Genomic DNA, 13,791 nt, shown 5'->3' with positions numbered 1-13,791 from the left:
TCCTTCCTTCTGCTGTCTTTGGTCCTCATTTGTTCTTCTTTTTTTTCAGTCTCAGTAATTGTGCATTTAGACTATTCATTTGGGATTGTTCTTTCTTCTTTAAATAGGCCTGGATTGCTATATACTTCCCTCTTAGAACTGCCTTCACTGCATCCCACAGAAGTTGGAGCTTTGTGCTGTTGTTGTCATTTGTCTTCATATATTGCTTAATCTATGTTTTAATTTGGTCATTGATCCATTGATTATTTAGGAGCATGTTGTTAAGCCTCCATGTGTTTGTGAGCCTTTTTTTTCTTTGTACAATTTATTTCTAGTTTTATACCCTTGTGATCTGAGAAGTTCGCTGGTACAATTTCAGTCTTTTTGAATATACTGAGGCTGTTTTTGTGGCCTACTGTATGATCTATTCTTGAAAATGTTCCATGTGCACTTGAGAAGAATGTGTATCCTGCTGCCTTTGGGTGTAGAATTCTGTAGATGTTTATTAGGTCCATCTGTTCTAATGTGTTGTTCAATGCCTCTATCTATGTCTGGTTGTTCTGTCCTTTGGAGTGAGTGGAGTGTTGAAGTCTCCTAGAATGAATGCATTACATTCTATTTCCCCTTTTAATTCTGTTAGTATTTGTTTCACACATGTTGGTGCTCCTGTGTTGGGTGCATAGATATTTATAATAGTTATATCCTCTTGTTGGATTGACCCCTTTATCATTACGTAATAATGTCCTTCTTGTCTCTTGTGACTTTCTTTGTTTTGAAGTCTATTCTGTCTGACACAAGTACTGCAATACCTGCTATTTTGTCCCTATTAGTTGCATGTAATATCTTTTTCCATCCCTTAACTTTTAGTCTTTGTATGTCTTTGGGTTTGAAGTGAGTCTCTTGTAGGCAGCATGTAGTTGGGTCTTGTTTTTTTTATCCATTCAGTGACTCTATGTCTTTTGATTGGTGCATTCAGACCATTTACATTTAGGGTGATTATCGATAGTTATGTTCTTACTGCCATTGCAGGCTTTAGATTTGTGGTTACCAAAGGTTCAAGGTTAACTTCCTTAGTATCTAAGAGTCTAACTTAACTCAGTTTGCTATTAAAAGCACAATCTAAAGAGTTTTTTTCCCCTCATTTTCTTCCTCCTCCATTCTTTATATATTAGGTCTCATATTCTTTACTGTTTCTCTATCCCTTTTTATTACCTCTGGTGACAGGTATTAAACCTTAGAAACACTTCCATCTATAGCAGTCCCTCCAAAATACACTGTAGAGATGGTTTGTGTGAGCTAAATTCTCTCAGCATTTGCTTATCTGGAAATTGTTTAATCCCTCCTTCAAATTTAAATGATAACCTTGCCAGATAAAGTATTCTTGGTTCGAGGCCCTTCTGTTTCATTGCATTAAATATATCATGCCACTCTTTTCTGGCCTGTAAGTTTTCTGCTAAGAAGTCTGATGATAGCCTGATGGGTTTTCCTTTATAGGTAATCTTATTTCTCTGTCTTTTAATAGTCTGTCCTTATCCTTTATCTTTGACATTTTAATTATTATATGTCTTGGTGTTGTCCTCCTTGGGTCCCTTGTGTTGGGAGATCTGTACACCTCCATGGCCTGGGAGACTATCTCCTTCCCCAGATAGGGGAGGTTTTCAGCAATTACTTCCTTAAAGGCACTTTCTATCCCTTTTTCTCTCTCTTCTTCTTCTGGCACCCTTATAATATGAATATTGTTCTGTTTGGATTGGTCACACAGTTCTCTCAGTATTCTTTCATTCTCAGAGATCCTTTTTTCTCTCTGTGCCTCAGCTTCTTTGTATTCCTCTTCCCTACTTTCTGTTTCATTTATCATCTCCTCCACCATGTCTAATCTGCTTTTAATACCCTCCATTGTGTTCTTCAACGATTGGATCTCCTTCCTAAATTTGTTCCTGAGTTCTTGAATATTTTTCTGTACCTCCATGAGCAGGTTAACGATTTTTATTTTGAAACCTTTTTCAGGAAGATTCATGAGGTCGATTTCATTTGAATCTTTCTCAGGTGTATTCATAATTTTGTTTTGAACCAGGTTCCTTTGATGTTCCATAATTTGTCTGTGGTGCCCTCTAGTGCCCAGAAACTCTACTCTCTGGAGCTGCTCAGCCCCTGGAACAATGTTGGGGGTCACAGGTGAGTGTGGTATTGGTGCTTGGGGAGACGAAAGAGCTGTTTCCTGCTTCCCAGCTGCTATGCCTGTCTCCACTGCCAGAACCAGTGGGCCAAGCACACAGGTGTAAGCCGCTATGCTTTGTGTTTGTAGCTGCTGTAGGTGCACCTTCCCTCTGGCTGGCCTGATGCCAGGACGGGTTGCTGGTTTGTGAGCTTGAGCCAGGTGTGAGCTAGCTGGGAGGAAGACACAGCAGGCTGTGTATCATGGTGGGGGACCTTGGAGCTGCATAGCCAGCCAGGGGAATGGAGCGCCTGAAGATCATTAAAGCTCCCAACCTGCTGGGCAGAGTGCACCTGGACAATTCTGTCTACCTGTCCTTGCTCCTGAGCAATAAGCTCTGTACAAGCCTTGCCCCTTTAGCAGCCCTCTTGCTGTTAGGAAGTCTCTCAGAATGCCCAAATCAGCCAGATATGAATCCATTTTCCACAAGCAGCTGGAATCTCCATCTCTCCAGGTATTCCACCTATCTTAGCTTTCCAACCCCACTAAATCACCAGAGCACCATGCAATGTAGGTTTGTGCTCCCAGAGCAGATCTCCAGGGCTAGGTGTTCACCAGTCCCAGGCCTCCACTCTCTCCCTGCTCTGTTTCTCTTCTTCCCACTGGTGAGCTGGGGTGGGAGAGGGGATTAGGGCCTGCTGGGTCACAGCTTTGGTATGTTACCTTGTTCGTGAGGTCTGCTCTTTTCTCCAGGTGTGTGCAGTCTGGTACAGCCTTCTTTCCCTTTGCTTTTTCAGTATTAGTTGTATTCATTATATTTTTGTATTACATGTGGTTTTAGGAGGAGGTCTCTGGCTCACCTCTCACGCCACCATCTTTCATCCCTAATGGGCTCTTTTAACTCACATTTTTCTGTTCAACTGGAAATTTATCTTTAACTGTTTCTTTGATGATTTTTTCCCCTATTTTCTGTTTAGTTTTTTCTTCCCCCCTCCCTACTTCCTTCCTTTCTAATGAAATCATGTTATGTAGATGTTAGATTTCCTGGCCTGCTCCTTTAATTTTCTTACTTTCTAAGTCTGTTTTATGTGCTACTTTCTGGGATGCTTTTTTGATTTTATATTCCAGCCATCTTATTTTCACCATATTTTAATTTTCAGTGACCACTGTCCTTTGGATCACGTTTTTTCCTGGCTCTGAGAAGTCCCCTCCTGCATTGTCCAGGTCACCTTTTCCCTGACTCTTGTTCAGATTTCTGCTCTCATTTTCATGCTTTACTCAAACATCTGGTGATGTCTTGGTATCTGCTCATGTTTAAGAGTGGGGCAGTGCAAAGGTAACTTGAAGATGGCTGTGTGTGCACACATGGGTGGGTTGGTTAAGTCTGGAGTTTAAATAGGTCATTTCTTAGGCAACACCTGTATTTTAGACCTTTTCTCTTGGGCTAAGATTCCCCTAGAGTAGATTCCCCCAAACTTCTTCCTGGAGGGAGAGTCTGACTTCAGTGTTCTAGGTTTGGAGATGGTAAAGATGAACACTGGACTCAACATTCACTGATATTCCCCAAATCCCTCATCCAGACACTCTCCATTTTACTGTTTCCAGGATAAATCCTGGAAGTAAAAGTTGGAGATCTGGGTATAATATCTTCTTAAACAGAATTTCAACCAGTTGTTTTTAAGCTTTAATTCTTTCCCTTCCCCTATGAATTTTCAGAGGTCCCTAGCACTGCCAGTTTCTACCCTTTCAAGAATTTTATGGGTTATTTCTTGGCTTTCCCCATTACCAGTTTTGTATTTAGATTTCTTGGATCTGCTAAGTCATTTATCACTCATTTACCATCTGTTTTCCTGCTTCCAGAATTACTGACATCTCCTAAGTCTCTGTGTCCTGTGGGTTTATGCTATTTAGGGGTCTCAGAAGCAAGGGAGGTAAATGCAGAAGTTCAATAGAACATCTCCTATCTGATGTCTTTAGTCACTTCTTTAATGACATTTGTACTCAGCACCTGGGCACGTGAACTGAAGGGGAAGAATCTAGGTGGGGAGGCAACTGGGTGGAGAAACTTGGGGTAGCAGGTAGTCAGAGAGCCAACTATCACCATCTCCCTTTCTCCAATCATCAGACAGAATGGCCCCAGAACACCTGTAGTACTATTCATGTTCTCCTTTGGCAGCCACAGATGGACATGGGATCTTGAACATTCCTGGATAAGATTCCAATGATGCAGATAGTGCACTTATGGTTTTTGCCTAGAAAAGGTGTCCTGAGTTCCTGAATCCATATACTGTATTGCTTAGGGCAATGGAAAAATGTGGGATGGGAGTAAGAACATGAAGGGTAAGATTATGGTATTAGAAGGTAACACCACTCCTTCCCTTTATAGAATAGAATTGGAGGCAACTATTCATTTTGAACATCAACAGGATAATCATTTCCCTTTCATATCTCTATTCCTGCAGCTGTATAAATTAAAATAATTTTCAGGCAAAAAATAGACATTAAAAAGACAATGTGACACATTAGAATAGCCAAAACTCAAAACACTGACATCACCAAATGCTGGTGACAATGTGGAGCAACAGGAACTTATCATTCACTGGGGGCACTAATGCAAAGTGGTACAGTCCTTTTAGAAGAGTTTGGCAGTCATGTGTGATTTTTCAGGTCCAAACATGGGCAATTGCAAAAGTGTGTAATTAATTTTTTAATTAAAGTATCATTGATAAATAATCTTATGAAGGTTTCACATGAACAACATTGTGGTTTCAACATTCACCCATAGTATCAATTCCTTACCTCCCCTATTGCAGTCACTGTCTATGATAGTTAATTTTACGTGTCAACTTGATTGGCCTAAATGGTGCCCACATAGCTAGTACACCATTATTTCTTGGTGTGTTTGTGAATGTGTGTCTGGGAGAGACTTGATTCATTTGAAGCATTTGATTCTGTAGACTGAGTGAAGAGATCCACCTTCACCAATGTGAATGGGCATTATCCAAGCCCTTGGTGGCCCAAATGGAACAGAAAGGTGGCTGAGATAGTAGTATTATCATTTCTTATGTAGATGAGGAAATGAGACTTAAATAACATATCCAAGGTCAGACAGCTAGTGAGTGTCAGTGTAAAGATTCAAATCACATATCCACCCATCTCTGGAGCCTCTTTGTCTTCTTGATCTGGGATGCCCATTTTCTCCTGTCTTTAGCTATCAGAACTCCTGATTTTGGGCCTTTGTTCTCCAGTGCTTACACAATCAGCCCCCTGGTTTTCAGGCCTTCAGTATTGGACTATAAATTATACCACTGGTGTTCTTGGTTCTCCAGCTTGCAGACAGCCGACTGTGCGACCTCTGGGCATCCATAACCGTGCAAGTCAAGTCCTCCCTTACATATATTTCTATATTCTATTGGTTCTTTTCCTCTAAAGAACCATAATACAAAGGCTTTACCTGACAGGCCTCACAGGGAATATCTGCCCTCCTCACACCAGACCTGGTGCACAGCCAGGGCACTGTAGTCTAAAAGGAGCTACAGTCAAGATCTCAGGCCCACTTAGCTGGTCATGCTCTTTTACATATTGTTATATTCCTTCCCCTGGTGCCTTCATTCCCAGATTTCTTTATCAAAGGCCTTGGGCAGAGGTCGTCTTCCAGCACCTTTGCCAAGACCTCCCTCTGGGCATAGGAGGAGGAAATCCTGAGGACACTTCTCACTTGACGGTGCTCAGTTCTTTCCCATTCCCAGCCTTCCCACTTCACTGCCCTTCTGATATGCACCCTGTCATGGTCCATAGAACTGCCAGAGCCTTTGTGCAGGGGTCCCCCATCAGGGAGCTGAGTTCACACCTGTGCTGATCCACCTGATCCTCATCCAGTGCACCCTCCCATGGCTGAAATGGAATATAGGGAGTTGATGTTTTCTCCCATTTTTGACTCTTGCTTAATACCACAGCAAGTGATTAAGGCTTGACTCTCATTTTTTACTTGTTTTAATTGGCTACTCTGATAACTAAGCAGCTCAGCTCTCTCTCGCACCCAGCTCAGCTGAGCTCCAGATATTTACCATAGGATCCAGCAATTGTGCTCCTTGGCATTTACCCAAATGAAATGAAACTTATATCCACACAAAAACCTGCACACTGATATTTATAGCAGCCTTATTCACAGTTGCCCAAACTTGGAAGCCACCAAGATGTCCTTCAGTAGGTGAATGGACAAATAAACTTGGAACATCCAGACAGTGGAATATTATTCAGCCCTTAAAAGAAAGAGCTATCACATGACAAGACATGAAGAAAACTTAAATGAATATTAGTAAATGAAAGAAGCCAATCTGTATGAAATGAAAGGCTACATACTGTATGACTCCAACTGTATGATGTTATAAGAAAGGGAAAGAGATTTGTGGTAGCCAGGGGCTGGGGAAGGAAGGGATAAACAGGCAGAGCTCAGAGGATTTTCAGTGCAGGGTCGCCACTATGTCCGATACTACATGGTGGGTACATGTCATTATACGTTTGTCCAAAGCCCTAGAATGTATGATGACAAGAGTAGCCTTAACGTAAACTAGGCATTCTGGTTGATTATGAGTCTGTGTAGGTTCACCGATTGTTAACAATGTACTAAATGCACTACTGTGGTGGGGGTGATGACAGTGGGTATGCTGTGTGTATGTGGGGGTGGAAGTATATTTCTCCTTAATTTTGCCATGAATCTAATCTCTAAAAGTAAAATATATATTTTTAAAAACATAAAAAAAATAATGTACTACTAAGGTGTATTAGCCTATGTTAGTGAAATTTTAAGATTTTTAAAACTAAAATATAAAGTAATATAAATGATATTTGTAATTCAAAGGATACATTAATATCTGTATCTGAAGTGATCATAAAAATGACTGGAAATATTTATTGAAGTACTTCAGTACTCATTCAAAAATAGGACAACTAATTTGAGCTCTTATAAAAACTCTGTGACACATTTTACCATGTGATTTAAAAGAGACTTTATTTCTAGTCCCTGAGGTTGGGTAAAGCTTTTCCAGAAAATATAAATAAATTCAATTTGTAGTTGAAATAAAGTGCATTTTGACATCAGTATAATGTTGAATATGCTCTTAATGAGAAAAAAGAGAAATAGAAATTCTGGGGTAGGACAGATGGAAACACTGGCAGAGTCAGGTGGTGGCTGAAGAGCAAGTGGATCTCTTAAGTGGAATAAAACACAGGGAGGACACAACTGCCACATCAGGCTAGTCCAAGAAGCAGCTAAGAGACCCAGCAGAAAATGGAGGGAAATTACAGTGCTGCCACATTTTACCCTGGCTGAAAAGGCAAGGCAGGAAGTGAGCAGAAGTGCCAAGAAGGAAATGTTTCCATTTACCAAGTGTTCAGAGAGAAAGTAAATTAAAAGAGATAATAAACATTTGAGAGATACTTTCTGGCTAGGAAATCTCCTGTTAAGTGGATATGATTATAGTGTTTTAGCTATTAATACAATTTTCAAGACAAAAGGTATGTTAACATTGTAAATTACAGAAAATGTCTTTCTTTGATACTAGTAAAAAACAAGATAAAAATTTAAATCAATAAAAGAAAATGTGAAAAATTTTAGATACCTAATTTAAAAAGTAGACAATGCTTCATTTAAAAAGGCCATGCAGAAAAGTCTATGAAAAACAGCATTATTTATTTGAGCTCGTATTCTAAGAGCTCCTTGGCACCCACCCTCGGCATTTACTGCACATCAATCCCACGCAGATCTCCAGAGTCCCTTCCACCCAAAATGGCCCCGCATACAGTAACTGAGCACATGCGGAGTTTCAGGTGTTTTGAGGGACAGGGAAGAGTCAGAGCACATGTGGTCCAGTCCTGAGGAGTGTACAATGCAGTGGAGCAGGTGGGACGACATGCACAGCAAAGAACAGGAGAGCACAGGAAGCGCTACAGTGAGGGGTACTGATTAAAATCCTACAGGACTGCACTGGGCAGAGATCAGTGAGGGCTAGAACAACTGGGGAAGGTTTCAACCATAGGGCTGAAAATAGGAGCAAGACTTAGGTAGGTAGAGCCAGGGAGGGAGGGACGCACAAGACGCTTATGGTTTGGAATAGGCCAGTAACAAAATACTGGGATGAGAGTATGGCTATTAACCAACAATTGTGGGAGCAATGGTTCATGACTGTATCTCCTTATCTCCTAACCTTTATTTCTGCATATAATCTTAATCCATAGAACCCAGCAAAGAATCCAAAAAGCACTTCTTAAAACACATATGAAAGTAAAAATATTTGGAGATAATTCTATTTAGAAATGGGTACTAAATATCTCCTTAGTAAAGCAAAAGTTTCATTCAAGGAACAGCTATTTAACCATCATTACAAAGGTTGCATTATCTGTATTGATAATATTCATATTGTTACTTTTTCCAATGTGAAATTTTACTTTTACTTAATAAAATCAAGCTAGGACTTGAGTGATGAATAAGTTGATGTGAGAACCAGTCTGTCACTAGCCCTGTGGCTTGACCTGGTTTCCTTACCTCTAAACATGGAGATTGGGCTCATTCTCTGAAGCCTCATAAAGATTGTGGTGTTTGTGAGAAATCTGCTAAGTAGTTTAATATTATACTTGCCTGAGTGAATTGCTTTCAAAGAGAATGAAACTTTGTTCAAGGCGTATAAAGAAAATAGTAAGAATACTCCTGTTAACAAAGATGAGATGCTAACATGAGTGAGTGGGTGGAAAAGAATGAAGTGGGGACACTGGACTGAGCTCACAGACGATGTTCGTTACCAAATGCCAAGGGTACTGTATTAGTTTGCAAGGGGGTGCTGTAAGAAAGTACCAAATGCTGAATGGTTTAAAACAACAGGAATTTATTGTCTCATAGTTGTGGATGCTATGAGTCCGATTCCAAGGTGTTGGCAGGGCTGTGCTCTCTCGCAAATCTGCAGGGAGGAATCCTTCCTGGTCTCTTCCAGCTTCTAATGTTGGCAGGGTTTGGTCCTTCCAAAGGCTCTGAGGGAGAATCTGTTCTATGCCTTTCTCCCCGCTTCTGTGACAACTGGAAATCCTTGCTGTTCCTTGGCTTACAGAGCATAGCTCAATCTCTGCCTGCTTCACATGGCATTACTTTCCCTTTGTGTCTGTACATTGTCTTCCCTCTGTGCACATCTGCATCTGAATTTCCTTCTTCTTATGAGGATACCAGTTGTATTGTACTGGGGGTCCACCTTACTCCAGCATGGCTTTATCTTAACTAATTACATCTGCAACAGCCTATTTCCAAACACAGTCATATTCTGAGGTACTAGGGGTTAGGACTCCAACATATCTTTTTTTACGGGGGATATAATCCAACCCATAACAGGCCTCATTATCTGTGCCTGTAAAATCAGGGTTTTGGACTAGATGTAGTGAGTTTTAACCATTTTTTAGGTTATATATTCCTTTAAGGAAATGATAAAAGCTATACACCCTTGACGCAGGGAAATGCACACTGACACAATACATTGCAGAGTAACAGGATGATCACAGGCCCTTTGAAGCCCCATATTGAACCCCTAGGAGGTATGACCCCCAGCAAGAAAGGCTGTCACTGAAGAAAGGCTCCCTTACTTTCCCCAAGGGCAACATTCTTTGAGCCACAAATATATCACCTACAGCTCCCAAAGAACACGTGTAATGCCCAGAGCCTCGTAAGTGGTGTCTAGTTATGATTTTTTGAATGAATGAGCTTGAAATCACTGGGTGAAACTGCACTGACCATCAGCACCCAGGCACCCCAAGGCAGGGCATCACAGGCTCGGCCACTGACACCGTGTTCTACTTGGAATGCTAGGGCTGAGAAACTATCCACTTTCCTCCTGTTCTTGACCTTGGCCTAAAATCTAAGCTCCTCTAATTAGGCCTGCCCTCCCATGTGTTCTACCCAATTCCGTTCTGTGTCCTCGTCCAGGTACTACCCCCATCCCCAGTCCTTCTCTGAGGAACAATGCCTTTCCCTCTGAGCCTAGCCCTCTCTTCACCACTGAGGTGGGGGGGTCTACCTTGCTCCCTGATTCTGTTTCCAAACCACTGCTTCCTGCCTTTCCTATAAACCCTTCTTCCTCTGAAGTTCATGCCATGCTTCTATGCCTCTATCATGCCCCTTTGTTAGTCATTCATCTATGTACCATGATGGTGGGCAAATAGCAGACACTCAATAATATTGGTTGAATGGCTGATTCTTCAGATAAAGGACTGATTGAACAAAAGCTGTTTTCTTGGTCACTCTTCAGCATTTAGTCAAGGCTTTTGTTGCCTGGTTCACTATGCTTCTTTCTACATCTGTTCCTATCATGATTCTTGCTGAAGTATCCATGGAGGACCACACAAAACCTCAGTTCCCTCACAATCCCTCAGTCTACTCAGTGGCTCACCTTCCTCTTTACTAACTTTGGACATCCTGGTCACACCTAGAACTGCCCCATTTCCTCTCATCTGACCACAGCCTCTGATGCTTTTAGTTCTCACTCCCTACCTCTAGACCCACATACTCCGATTTCCCTGTGGTCTTTCCCCATGTTTCCCTCCATACACATCTGAAACCACTCTCTCCAAATGCAATGGACACCCCCCACTCTCCTGCCTCCCTTCATTTTTGCCTCATTTGTGTGGATGTAGGCCTAACTTAAGTCTGGATCATGATCTGCTTCCTTTGTATCTTGCCGGGACTGCTAAGCATGGCCACCGTTTGTGTGGGTAGGATCTCCGGCAGCTGGACAGGGCTTGCTCTCATTCCTGGTGAGCCGCCTCTCCCACACCACCCAGTCCCTCCCCTCCAATCTCTCCTCTGCCCCGCCTCAGCCACAGCAGACAGCCTTGCTTCCCCCTTTATCAGATGTGGAATTCCTCCACTTTCCATCTTCTCCACCCATAAAGTGGTCCACTTCTGAAGCCTGCCTCATGCCACCTGCCCTTGTTCAACTGCCTCGAGCCCTTGTTTCTTCAATTATTTCACTCAAAACACATTTGTCAGGGAGACTGCTATGCACCAGGTCCTGTTGTAGGTGCTGGGATACAGCAGGGAATCAAGGCAGACACAATTCTCTCAGCGGGGATGAGGGAGTCAGTGCAAGGAACAATCAACAAACAAGGAAAACCTCTGAATAACAAGGCGGTTTGGCTTTAATGGACCTCATCAGTTGGGCAGGAGGGAAAGCTAGTGCTGGTCCTTGGTGGAGGCACTCAGGCTGGTTTGAGGAGAAACCTCTCCACTGGACTCCATATCCAGTGAGCCCTGGGCTCATTCTGGAGATGGCCGGCAGCCTCCCTGGCCCCCAACACTGACCTCTAGTTACATCTTTCTTCTTGCATTTATGTTGAGTTTCTTTAAAGATTACACAAGCTATCCCCACATTCTTTCTTTTTTATTGAATTGGCTTTTTAGTTGAAAACACAATGCATACATAAAACAACAGCAGCCACAAAAACTGCAGAGAAGGCTATTGTACATAACTGTCTAGTCACTCTTCACTTACCATAACCTAGCACCTGCCCCACCACTGCACTACACCCATTCTTGGCAATGGCATCTGATAACCAACTGTCCCTCCACAGGGCCAAGCCTGAGGGGCCTTTTCTAGCCTTACCAGATGGTACCCTAGCACTCCTAACCGCCATCCACTCCTTGGCTGGGATAACACACTTCAGTGAGGTCGCCACACTAGCTCTTCCTTCTCTGGTGCCTCTTAAGCTCTGATGCTAAATGCAGAGTTCTACCTTTTGTTCTCTTTCTATAGGCCCCCACCAGAGGTAGGCTGAGCATATACTTCTTATGACCTTAATGGGATACCTCTGAGAGTGAAAGAGGGCAGTGTTAATAATTATCACTCTCGAATGGCAGCTGCAAACTGAGACTGTCCCAAACAGAGATATATGGTCACTCTATTCTTGGGAGATCACATTCACTGTAATGGTTCTACCTAACACATATCTATTAACCATTTGCAGAATTGAACCTGTAGCCTTGACAGTGAACTTTTATTTTCGAAATCTTCAGGTTTTGATTTCTTACAGTTATCTCAAACTCAGCATAACCCAAATTAAATTAATAATTTCATTCCTAAAGCCTGTTAATCCTTACATTCCCTATGTAAATCACACGTTATCCAGTCAGCTGACTCCCTAGGCTGGGGATGGTTTTAGACTTCCTTTTCTCTCTCACCCATCGTACTTAATCACCAAGACATGCTGACTTTACTTCTGAATATTTTTCTGATCTACCATTTTCCCCCTAGACTACTGTCATATGCTTTTATCTGATCTCCTTGCTCTTATCTCCTTCAATTCTCTTTTCCACACTGCTGCCAAACTGATCTATAATTGACTATACTTCTGCTTTGAACCCTTCAGTATCTCTCTGTCACTTACAGGATGAGGACTTTCACTATGACCCCATTCTTGTTCACTTCCTCAGTTTTATGACCTGTTAGTCTCTCTCTCCCTTTGCACTCTAATATCAAACAGCTTGTAGAGACATGTATGTGCACAACCCCCCGTCAAGCAGTTTCTCATGTCCAAGCCTTTGTTCATGCTGTTCCTTCTGCTTAGAATGCAGATCCCCTTACTGAGCTTGCCAGTATCTACAATATTTTCTCTAGTCACTGACAACTGGCCTTGGTGATTGGAGGGAACTCAGTGCTCCTCCTCTAAATGTTCATACCACCTGTCCACACCTCAACCACAACACCAGATCTGTTAGTTTGAAATTAATTATGTCAGTCTTTCCTATTGGTTGGTAAGCTTTTTGAGGACAGGGTAGTGCCCTTTGAACACTTAGTAAGTATTCACCCTATTTTTAGGAGATCTCATCCACTGTTATAGATTTAATCAAGCAAATTAAAATAAATTGGACTAAATATTGAAGTGAACAAACTTTAACCTGCATTTTCCACATGTGCCCATATGTTTTATAACTTTATCAGTGGAGGGTTTAAAAATATGTAAGAGCTTCAGCTGCTAAAAATTTGCCTGTTTTATGAATTAATTTTAAAAAGTCATCTTAGCATAGGAAACAGGACTAAATTAAAAATACAGTTGTGGTGCACTATAAAGAAAAGCTAAGAAAAGAACAAATAATTGTTAGACTACAGAAAATCAGAATATATTTCAATAGTGTTTGATTTGGAAAAGTTTGTGAAAATACTATCCAAAAGCATTTTTTTTATGAAAGAGGCTTTACATTCCTTTTGTTTTTTATTATTTACATTAAAAAAAATAAGATCACTTTAAAATGGGAGATCAGTATTGAATATCCTAAAATCTAACATCTATCAAATCAACCCCAAATCTTTCTTTACTTTCCAGATGTTTCCTCTTATGATTTCCATGTTCTTATATCATTAGCTCTGAGTCAGGAAGAATGAACTTGTCAGTTTGTCTGTCAAAACCGAAACTATTTGACCTTCAAGGCACAGAAAAACTCCCACAACTTTTAGATAAAATGTAGTGCTCCTGTCACTTATTCATTCAAGTAATTTTGGGGGAATTAAAAATGTATAATCTAAAATTTTAAAGAATATTATTAGTGTTACCAGAGGCAAAGCAAAAGCATCTGGCACAATTGGTATTCAATGAACAAATAAAGAAAGGCACATGGCAATTTAACA

At 41.3% G+C, this 13,791-nt stretch overlaps 1 protein-coding gene across 8 annotated transcripts in view; it reads right to left on the bottom strand.

Moving 5' to 3' along the window:
• The window catches only part of TBC1D5 (TBC1 domain family member 5), a 659,247-nt gene that overhangs the window by 150,034 nt on the left and 495,422 nt on the right, over positions 1–13,791 (bottom strand). The window lies entirely within an intron of this gene.

This window comes from Manis pentadactyla, chromosome 14, assembly GCF_030020395.1.
Source record: "Manis pentadactyla isolate mManPen7 chromosome 14, mManPen7.hap1, whole genome shotgun sequence".
NCBI classification, from domain to species: domain Eukaryota; kingdom Metazoa; phylum Chordata; class Mammalia; order Pholidota; family Manidae; genus Manis; species Manis pentadactyla.
This window is presented reverse-complemented; position numbering and strand designations above follow the sequence as displayed.